This window comes from Aulonocara sp. 'chitande type north' Nkhata Bay, linkage group LG14 (genome assembly GCF_057382095.1).
Source record: "Aulonocara sp. 'chitande type north' Nkhata Bay isolate Kocher_YH1m ecotype deep benthic linkage group LG14, A_spYH_male_GT1.1, whole genome shotgun sequence".
Lineage (NCBI taxonomy): Eukaryota > Metazoa > Chordata > Actinopteri > Cichliformes > Cichlidae > Aulonocara > Aulonocara sp. 'chitande type north' Nkhata Bay.
In genome coordinates, this window is record NC_141357.1 from 40,936,119 (window position 1) to 40,948,049 (window position 11,931).

Here is an 11,931-nt window from a genome sequence, read left to right on the forward strand (position 1 = left end):
TGTCGCACAGGTTTGAAGTCCCGTTATACTCAGATGTTGTAATGTGTGAATTTGGAAATGCAATACTAGTGGAGTGTCCAGTCCATTCCTCTCAATATTGTAAATATGTTGTTTTAACCTCTCCAACAGAGTTTGACCTGTTTCACCCACATAGAGTAGACAACATTCTTCGCAACAGATGCAATAAACAATGTTGCTCGTGTTTAGGGACATTCTCTGTAAGATGGGTGCCCCTATTTTCCCATAAGGATTATACAAGAACCGTTTCGGTTTAAAGGCCCAATGATTGGGTTTCCCCGATCTTATACGTCTCATCTGTTCTGGCAACTTGGCCCTGACGAGCATATCTCTCAGATTCTTGTTCCTCCTGTGGGCTGAAATCACTCTGCAGTCTTGGAGTCGTATCAAACCAGAGGTGTATTTCTTAAAGTTTGTTTTGAGTTGATGATGCAATGGTAGATGAGAACGCGAGTAAGTGGTAACTAGTGGCATAAGTCTATTCTGTTCTCCCTGTTGTATCTGATTTTGAGTCTGATTTCCCCTCATTGCATTAGAGTTTAGTCCAGCAAGGGTGCTGCTCTTAATTGTTCTAAGGAACCTACTAGAATATCCCCTCTTCCTGAGGCTCCGGAATAATATGCCAATTGCATCCTGAAGATCTGATTCCTTTGAAGAAATTCTATAAAATCTGATGATTTGGGACTTTATGATACCCTTGAAAGTGTGTTTGGGATGGTAGCTGCTCTTATGCAAAAGAGCATGGCAATCTGTAGGTTTAAAATAAACCTTAGTGGAAATTTTCAGATTTTGACCCAGTTGTTCTAAAAATACTGTCGTGTCCAAGAAATTGACCTGTATTGGATGTATTTCATATTTGACTTTAATGGAGGGATGATGACTATTCAAGATGTTGATAAATTCAGTGAATTTATGTTCACCATGGGGCCACGCCCCTATGATGTCATCTAAGAACCTAAAATAGAAGGTTGGTTTATGCGGACACTTTCTCAGGGCCTCACATTCCCATTGGCTCATATATAGGTTAGCATAAGAAGGGGCATATCTATGTCCCATAGCTGTACCCTGAACCTGTAAATATTGTCTCCCCGCAAATTCAAAATCATTACACCTCAAACAGATTTCCAACAGCTGCAAGAGTTCTGCGTCCGGTCTCTTAGGATCTGGATGTTGTTCCAAGATATTTTTTATTGTGCTTAAACCTAATTCGGTATTAATGTTTGTATAAAGACTTTCAATATCAATTGTGAAGAGTTGCGTATTTATTGGTAATCGTATTGGTTTGATAAGTTCCAGGAAATGATATGTATCTTTCAAATAACTAGGATGTTTAACCGAGAGAGGTCCCAGAAAGTGATCTATATAGAGGGAGATGTTATAAGTCGCACTGCTACAGTCCGATACAATGGGCCTCCCTGACGGAATCACGTTTGGTACTGTCCACGTCTGGGGATCTTTATGGATCTTCGGAAGGAGGTAAAACTGTCTATTCCGAGGTTCATCTGGGCCATATAGAAAATCCCTTTGTTTTGCAGTAATATATTTTTTATTATATAATTTACTCACGATACTACGAACTTGGAGTTGTGTGTTCTGTTGAATACTGTTCTCAATAGCTCTGTAGTATTTACCATTAGCCAGCTGTCTATTAGCTTCCAGAACATATTGATGTTTATCCAAAATCACAATCTTGGAACCCTTGTCTGCTGGTTTAAAAATAATGTTTTTATTTTGTTGAAGTTCCCTAATCACTTCCATATCCTCACCTCCCACACCATCAGTACCCCTGCTCCACAGTCGGAATCCAGCAGAATCCCGCAAGTCGGCTTCAATTAACTTTCTCACTCTCTCATCCAACTGGCCCCAAGTGGGTTCCCAATTAGATGGTAGCGTAAAACGAGTCCTACAGTCCCCATCCTTTTTATCCTCACCAAAATGGTCCAAGAGTTTAATCCTCCTGTGATATAAGGAAATGTCCCTCCATAACTCCTCCCTATCTAGTATATTTGGGGTTGGAATGTAAGAAAGCCCTTTCTCCAATAGTTCTATTTGTCGCGCAGTGGGTCGGAATAAGGTTGATAAATTTAATATATTACTCCCCTCAGCACACCAACCTTGTTTAGGGGATTTCAAATCATGTATCCCATCTGTAGGTGAATCAGAATCCAATTGAATACTATTAGGTGGATCAGTGAAAGACTGTAAACAGAAGATGGAAGACTGTTTCTCCCTACAGTGAGCCCGAGTAGAGTCTGAAGGGCGATCCCCCATATTAGGCTCAATAGGAGTTAAAAATCCAATTTCAATTCACTGCACCAATGCTTGAATATTCGCCCCGCCGTTTCCTGAGTCCAGTGGATGTTATCTGTGACCGTATGGAATTGGTCCTCGGCTATACGGCTTATTACAGGCAAACGCTTCAACGCGAAGTCATTAACAATGTCTAAGTTGTATTTCTGCTCCTGAGGTAGAAGGTGCGAATAGTTAATCAGTGGGAAATAAATATTTGCATTAGGGAAAACAGACTGAGCCTTCCTGTAGAGCATTCTAAGTTGTTTTATGGATGTTTTATGTGGGTCCTGGTCTCTATTATTAATACCCACCGACAGCACCACCAGCTTCACCAGTGCATGCGGAGGGGTTTTTTCCAAGATCTGATTAAAGTGATAGAACGACGCGCCTGGATAACTATCAATCTGAATCTCTCCTGAGCAATGTGGTGGCATACGATAGAGGTTAGAATCCCCCAGAAACCAAATTGGTTTGTTACATTTAAATTGCCAATCCATGATCTTTCTCCCTTTTCGGGCCTTGTGGGTATTTGGAAAATGTACATATTTGTCTTTCTCTCTCTCAGTCATTTGATTTGAGTTGTTTAGTTTTTGATGTAAGGTTGCCGCTGACACATTTAGGGAGCCCGCAACAAGAGTAATTTTTGGGTCAGATGAGGTCGTTTGTGTCCCACAGTCGGCATTATTGCCATTGACCGGGCCCTGCATCATCATGTTGTTGTTATTTCCCGTTACTCTTTTAGCGGTGTCTCGCTCTCCTGTTCCTGTGTCCATTACAGCGGCACTCCCTTCAGTCTGTAACCTGTATTTTACTGCTGTGGCAGTAGAATGAGAGAGAAGATGATGGTGAGTACCACTCTCCTGGTCAAGGCCATGGATTTGTAAATCCGGGTCATTCTGAGAAACCACCACATTGCTTCTAACCTGTGTAGGCTGGTGAAGAGATACATTAGTAAGTTTTGTGAATCTCGGATGATGTTTATTTGATCTTATATTGCCCTCGCTTTTATTGAGTTTACCAGCTGTTTCGATCCGATTACCCATATCTGTTGTAAAGTCACTATCAAATGTTGAAAAGGGGGGTCTATTTTCTGTCTCCCTATGTTGTTGTTCTCTCTCCTCCACAGCTCCTTGTCGTGAAAGCTGTAGGGTGGGAGGCGGAGAGACAGACCTCTTTTGGCTACTGTCAGCTTCACATGTCCCTGAATGGACCTGGGTGGGTGCAGCCAAATTATTTTCCTTGATTGTGGATATTGGTATTATAGGGGAGAGGGTTCGGTTACGGGTCACCTCTAATGGCCCATTCATGTGAGGGTCTGTTGTTAATTCCTCTCCATACGGAGTGGACTGAGAGTCCCGTAGGGGTGGCTGGACCCTATCTAGGCCCTGGCTGTTCCTCCCTCTATCATCTAAGGCCGCAGCCGTTGGTCTAATCTGCTTCTCAACTATCACTTTAGGGTAGAGGGACCGGTGATGTTCTCGTTCTGGTCTTTGTAATGGTGGAAAATCTCCTTCACTATCTATGTCAAAGTCTGATGTTGAGTTTCCCTCCAGTGACCTATCAGGGAATGATTCTGCATACACTGACCCATCAAGTGATTCTCCCTCCCCTGAGAAGAAGTTCTGTATAGTTTCCACAGTAGATTGAGTTAGTCTGGCCTTGTATCTTTTTCCTGCCCAAGTAATTGCAATTCGAAGAGCATTTTCATTAAAGGCAAGGTTGGCATAGTTTGTAATCACATTAATATAATGTTCTTGCAGCGCCAGTAAGTTGTTCTCTAACCACTGTTTAGTGTTTCTCTCTACTGCCCTTTGAACCTCCTCAGAAGGTGAGGCTGGTTTAATGAAACTTGTGAGTTTAGTCACTTGTTTTGCCATCCCTCTTGGTGGATCTTTGTTTGCAATAGCTGAGTCTATGATTGCTTTATGATGAATTGCCTGTATTAATTTAAAATATTGTTTGGTCAACTGCCTAGTTTGAACATCCAGAGGTTGATAATTAGTAGATTGCTTAATTTGTCTAGGAAATCGAATCCCATTTCTATTCTTTTCCCTCCCCCTCTGCTCCCTCCCGTTCCTATTTCTATTGTGTGTGTTTGTCTGTGTGTCTGTGTCAAATCTCTCTGTCCGGCTGAAGTGGGCCGCTCCAGACCTGTTAGAAAAAGCCATAGTCAGTAGGAGGCCTACCTGGATGTGTCTGAAGGGTTCCTGAGCCGCCTTCTTCCAGAAGCATGGAAACCTCTAGGCCTCTGTAGTCCTGGAGTGGAAAATCTGTCCTCAGATGGAAAAGGTTAGTTCCCACTCACAGTCACATTTGTGCTTGGAATAATCCCACAAGGAGGAAGTCTCTATTGCTTTCTTTTAAGTTCAAAAAAGAGTTTTTTTATTCCTTCTCGTCCTAATCCACTTGTTTTCAGAATGGTTTTTCTTCTCTGTTAGGCTGAGAGGAATTTGCAGGCCGGCAAGATAAAGAGCCTCATACTGACATATTTAAAATCCAATTTATTTAGCTGTATAGGATTAAAATCATTTAGATCAAAAATCAAAAGCCAAATTTGGCAACTTAAAGCTAGAAATCTGGGCTGAGGTCTAAAGTTTTGGCCCAATTCAGTCTTTTCTCCCTTACGTTTCGCAGGACATGCTGCTTCTTCAGAGGGATACACAGAGAGAAATGCACAGATGCAATGATTTAAGGTTTTGAGGGTGGGGACCAAGTCCCGCCCCTAAAGCCTCAGGAAAAGGGGAGTGGGATGGGAGGGGAAATAAACCAAAAGGGGTTAGGGATTGAAATGGTTAGGATTAGGATAGCAGATCTGGGGAGGGAGAATCACCAGTTTATTTTCAAAAAACAATTGGCAGGATTCAAATTAGTGTATCACATACATCAAGGAGCCTCTGATGGTGCTGTCGGAATAAGCCAGAGACATGGAGGGAGGGCCAATCCAAAACCTTTTTAGGTTTAGGGCAGGAGAGTCAGGTACAAGCGGTTCTATTTTCCTTTTTTCAATACTTCATATACAACTCATATGTACATTATCATGTACCAGATGTTATCTTATTTGCTGCCTTTTAATTAAATCTATAACAAAAATTCATGTGTGTATGTGTATATCTCCTTCCAAAAAAATAAAGTTTATTTGCTTCCTGTTCCTTTAATAATGGCATCACTTATAGTCAGTTTCCTTCCATTATACATTCCAGTTAGAGCTCCCAGGGGTTAACACCACACACAGAAGTTCATATCCATGATTTTATGTTGAGGTCTAAGATAATCCCCCTTCGGTTACTCTTACATGGTGCTTATACATGATCAAAAGCTAAATGTCTCCCTCAAGTGGCTTTTCTGGGGACAGAATGATTAGAGGTGAAACAGGGTGAGGTGCCCAGGCTTCTGGCATCTGGCTAGGTTAGGTTAGGGGCCTATTGATCTTGTACAGTCACTGTTGTGAGTCCGGTGCACTGGCAACAGCTGCCTGGTCACTGTCACTCATGTCTCACCCCTTGTGGCAAACCAGTCTATTATCCCTCTCATTAGAAGAAGAAAAATTCAATTGAAGACACAATATTCTTTTTTTTGCCCCAGCATGTACCTCTCCAGCTTTTATTGTCATGTCAAGAGTCTCACAAAGCAGCAATAATTGTCAATACAATTGAAAGGGAGCAATTCAAACTGCGTTCAGGCCCCGTGGATGTTGAGTTCGCAGTCTGGAAATCCACAATCTCTCATATCTCCTCCTCTGGCCCTCCGTCCATGTCGCACAGGTTTGAAGTCCCGTTATACTCAGATGTTGTAATGTGTGAATTTGGAAATGCAATACTAGTGGAGTGTCCAGTCCATTCCTCTCAATATTGTAAATATGTTGTTTTAACCTCTCCAACAGAGTTTGACCTGTTTCACCCACATAGAGTAGACAACATTCTTCGCAACAGATGCAATAAACAATGTTGCTCGTGTTTAGGGACATTCTCTGTAAGATGGGTGCCCCTATTTTCCCATAAGGATTATACAAGAACCGTTTCGGTTTAAAGGCCCAATGATTGGGTTTCCCCGATCTTATACGTCTCATCTGTTCTGGCAACTTGGCCCTGACGAGCATATCTCTCAGATTCTTGTTCCTCCTGTGGGCTGAAATCACTCTGCAGTCTTGGAGTCGTATCAAACCAGAGGTGTATTTCTTAAAGTTTGTTTTGAGTTGATGATGCAATGGTAGATGAGAACGCGAGTAAGTGGTAACTAGTGGCATAAGTCTATTCTGTTCTCCCTGTTGTATCTGATTTTGAGTCTGATTTCCCCTCATTGCATTAGAGTTTAGTCCAGCAAGGGTGCTGCTCTTAATTGTTCTAAGGAACCTACTAGAATATCCCCTCTTCCTGAGGCTCCGGAATAATATGCCAATTGCATCCTGAAGATCTGATTCCTTTGAAGAAATTCTATAAAATCTGATGATTTGGGACTTTATGATACCCTTGAAAGTGTGTTTGGGATGGTAGCTGCTCTTATGCAAAAGAGCATGGCAATCTGTAGGTTTAAAATAAACCTTAGTGGAAATTTTCAGATTTTGACCCAGTTGTTCTAAAAATACTGTCGTGTCCAAGAAATTGACCTGTATTGGATGTATTTCATATTTGACTTTAATGGAGGGATGATGACTATTCAAGATGTTGATAAATTCAGTGAATTTATGTTCACCATGGGGCCACGCCCCTATGATGTCATCTAAGAACCTAAAATAGAAGGTTGGTTTATGCGGACACTTTCTCAGGGCCTCACATTCCCATTGGCTCATATATAGGTTAGCATAAGAAGGGGCATATCTATGTCCCATAGCTGTACCCTGAACCTGTAAATATTGTCTCCCCGCAAATTCAAAATCATTACACCTCAAACAGATTTCCAACAGCTGCAAGAGTTCTGCGTCCGGTCTCTTAGGATCTGGATGTTGTTCCAAGATATTTTTTATTGTGCTTAAACCTAATTCGGTATTAATGTTTGTATAAAGACTTTCAATATCAATTGTGAAGAGTTGCGTATTTATTGGTAATCGTATTGGTTTGATAAGTTCCAGGAAATGATATGTATCTTTCAAATAACTAGGATGTTTAACCGAGAGAGGTCCCAGAAAGTGATCTATATAGAGGGAGATGTTATAAGTCGCACTGCTACAGTCCGATACAATGGGCCTCCCTGACGGAATCACGTTTGGTACTGTCCACGTCTGGGGATCTTTATGGATCTTCGGAAGGAGGTAAAACTGTCTATTCCGAGGTTCATCTGGGCCATATAGAAAATCCCTTTGTTTTGCAGTAATATATTTTTTATTATATAATTTACTCACGATACTACGAACTTGGAGTTGTGTGTTCTGTTGAATACTGTTCTCAATAGCTCTGTAGTATTTACCATTAGCCAGCTGTCTATTAGCTTCCAGAACATATTGATGTTTATCCAAAATCACAATCTTGGAACCCTTGTCTGCTGGTTTAAAAATAATGTTTTTATTTTGTTGAAGTTCCCTAATCACTTCCATATCCTCACCTCCCACACCATCAGTACCCCTGCTCCACAGTCGGAATCCAGCAGAATCCCGCAAGTCGGCTTCAATTAACTTTCTCACTCTCTCATCCAACTGGCCCCAAGTGGGTTCCCAATTAGATGGTAGCGTAAAACGAGTCCTACAGTCCCCATCCTTTTTATCCTCACCAAAATGGTCCAAGAGTTTAATCCTCCTGTGATATAAGGAAATGTCCCTCCATAACTCCTCCCTATCTAGTATATTTGGGGTTGGAATGTAAGAAAGCCCTTTCTCCAATAGTTCTATTTGTCGCGCAGTGGGTCGGAATAAGGTTGATAAATTTAATATATTACTCCCCTCAGCACACCAACCTTGTTTAGGGGATTTCAAATCATGTATCCCATCTGTAGGTGAATCAGAATCCAATTGAATACTATTAGGTGGATCAGTGAAAGACTGTAAACAGAAGATGGAAGACTGTTTCTCCCTACAGTGAGCCCGAGTAGAGTCTGAAGGGCGATCCCCCATATTAGGCTCAATAGGAGTTAAAAATCCAATTTCAATTCACTGCACCAATGCTTGAATATTCGCCCCGCCGTTTCCTGAGTCCAGTGGATGTTATCTGTGACCGTATGGAATTGGTCCTCGGCTATACGGCTTATTACAGGCAAACGCTTCAACGCGAAGTCATTAACAATGTCTAAGTTGTATTTCTGCTCCTGAGGTAGAAGGTGCGAATAGTTAATCAGTGGGAAATAAATATTTGCATTAGGGAAAACAGACTGAGCCTTCCTGTAGAGCATTCTAAGTTGTTTTATGGATGTTTTATGTGGGTCCTGGTCTCTATTATTAATACCCACCGACAGCACCACCAGCTTCACCAGTGCATGCGGAGGGGTTTTTTCCAAGATCTGATTAAAGTGATAGAACGACGCGCCTGGATAACTATCAATCTGAATCTCTCCTGAGCAATGTGGTGGCATACGATAGAGGTTAGAATCCCCCAGAAACCAAATTGGTTTGTTACATTTAAATTGCCAATCCATGATCTTTCTCCCTTTTCGGGCCTTGTGGGTATTTGGAAAATGTACATATTTGTCTTTCTCTCTCTCAGTCATTTGATTTGAGTTGTTTAGTTTTTGATGTAAGGTTGCCGCTGACACATTTAGGGAGCCCGCAACAAGAGTAATTTTTGGGTCAGATGAGGTCGTTTGTGTCCCACAGTCGGCATTATTGCCATTGACCGGGCCCTGCATCATCATGTTGTTGTTATTTCCCGTTACTCTTTTAGCGGTGTCTCGCTCTCCTGTTCCTGTGTCCATTACAGCGGCACTCCCTTCAGTCTGTAACCTGTATTTTACTGCTGTGGCAGTAGAATGAGAGAGAAGATGATGGTGAGTACCACTCTCCTGGTCAAGGCCATGGATTTGTAAATCCGGGTCATTCTGAGAAACCACCACATTGCTTCTAACCTGTGTAGGCTGGTGAAGAGATACATTAGTAAGTTTTGTGAATCTCGGATGATGTTTATTTGATCTTATATTGCCCTCGCTTTTATTGAGTTTACCAGCTGTTTCGATCCGATTACCCATATCTGTTGTAAAGTCACTATCAAATGTTGAAAAGGGGGGTCTATTTTCTGTCTCCCTATGTTGTTGTTCTCTCTCCTCCACAGCTCCTTGTCGTGAAAGCTGTAGGGTGGGAGGCGGAGAGACAGACCTCTTTTGGCTACTGTCAGCTTCACATGTCCCTGAATGGACCTGGGTGGGTGCAGCCAAATTATTTTCCTTGATTGTGGATATTGGTATTATAGGGGAGAGGGTTCGGTTACGGGTCACCTCTAATGGCCCATTCATGTGAGGGTCTGTTGTTAATTCCTCTCCATACGGAGTGGACTGAGAGTCCCGTAGGGGTGGCTGGACCCTATCTAGGCCCTGGCTGTTCCTCCCTCTATCATCTAAGGCCGCAGCCGTTGGTCTAATCTGCTTCTCAACTATCACTTTAGGGTAGAGGGACCGGTGATGTTCTCGTTCTGGTCTTTGTAATGGTGGAAAATCTCCTTCACTATCTATGTCAAAGTCTGATGTTGAGTTTCCCTCCAGTGACCTATCAGGGAATGATTCTGCATACACTGACCCATCAAGTGATTCTCCCTCCCCTGAGAAGAAGTTCTGTATAGTTTCCACAGTAGATTGAGTTAGTCTGGCCTTGTATCTTTTTCCTGCCCAAGTAATTGCAATTCGAAGAGCATTTTCATTAAAGGCAAGGTTGGCATAGTTTGTAATCACATTAATATAATGTTCTTGCAGCGCCAGTAAGTTGTTCTCTAACCACTGTTTAGTGTTTCTCTCTACTGCCCTTTGAACCTCCTCAGAAGGTGAGGCTGGTTTAATGAAACTTGTGAGTTTAGTCACTTGTTTTGCCATCCCTCTTGGTGGATCTTTGTTTGCAATAGCTGAGTCTATGATTGCTTTATGATGAATTGCCTGTATTAATTTAAAATATTGTTTGGTCAACTGCCTAGTTTGAACATCCAGAGGTTGATAATTAGTAGATTGCTTAATTTGTCTAGGAAATCGAATCCCATTTCTATTCTTTTCCCTCCCCCTCTGCTCCCTCCCGTTCCTATTTCTATTGTGTGTGTTTGTCTGTGTGTCTGTGTCAAATCTCTCTGTCCGGCTGAAGTGGGCCGCTCCAGACCTGTTAGAAAAAGCCATAGTCAGTAGGAGGCCTACCTGGATGTGTCTGAAGGGTTCCTGAGCCGCCTTCTTCCAGAAGCATGGAAACCTCTAGGCCTCTGTAGTCCTGGAGTGGAAAATCTGTCCTCAGATGGAAAAGGTTAGTTCCCACTCACAGTCACATTTGTGCTTGGAATAATCCCACAAGGAGGAAGTCTCTATTGCTTTCTTTTAAGTTCAAAAAAGAGTTTTTTTATTCCTTCTCGTCCTAATCCACTTGTTTTCAGAATGGTTTTTCTTCTCTGTTAGGCTGAGAGGAATTTGCAGGCCGGCAAGATAAAGAGCCTCATACTGACATATTTAAAATCCAATTTATTTAGCTGTATAGGATTAAAATCATTTAGATCAAAAATCAAAAGCCAAATTTGGCAACTTAAAGCTAGAAATCTGGGCTGAGGTCTAAAGTTTTGGCCCAATTCAGTCTTTTCTCCCTTACGTTTCGCAGGACATGCTGCTTCTTCAGAGGGATACACAGAGAGAAATGCACAGATGCAATGATTTAAGGTTTTGAGGGTGGGGACCAAGTCCCGCCCCTAAAGCCTCAGGAAAAGGGGAGTGGGATGGGAGGGGAAATAAACCAAAAGGGGTTAGGGATTGAAATGGTTAGGATTAGGATAGCAGATCTGGGGAGGGAGAATCACCAGTTTATTTTCAAAAAACAATTGGCAGGATTCAAATTAGTGTATCACATACATCAAGGAGCCTCTGATGGTGCTGTCGGAATAAGCCAGAGACATGGAGGGAGGGCCAATCCAAAACCTTTTTAGGTTTAGGGCAGGAGAGTCAGGTACAAGCGGTTCTATTTTCCTTTTTTCAATACTTCATATACAACTCATATGTACATTATCATGTACCAGATGTTATCTTATTTGCTGCCTTTTAATTAAATCTATAACAAAAATTCATGTGTGTATGTGTATATCTCCTTCCAAAAAAATAAAGTTTATTTGCTTCCTGTTCCTTTAATAATGGCATCACTTATAGTCAGTTTCCTTCCATTATACATTCCAGTTAGAGCTCCCAGGGGTTAACACCACACACAGAAGTTCATATCCATGATTTTATGTTGAGGTCTAAGATAATCCCCCTTCGGTTACTCTTACATGGTGCTTATACATGATCAAAAGCTAAATGTCTCCCTCAAGTGGCTTTTCTGGGGACAGAATGATTAGAGGTGAAACAGGGTGAGGTGCCCAGGCTTCTGGCATCTGGCTAGGTTAGGTTAGGGGCCTATTGATCTTGTACAGTCACTGTTGTGAGTCCGGTGCACTGGCAACAGCTGCCTGGTCACTGTCACTCATGTCTCACCCCTTGTGGCAAACCAGTCTATTATCCCTCTCATTAGAAGAAGAAAAATTCAATTGAAGACAC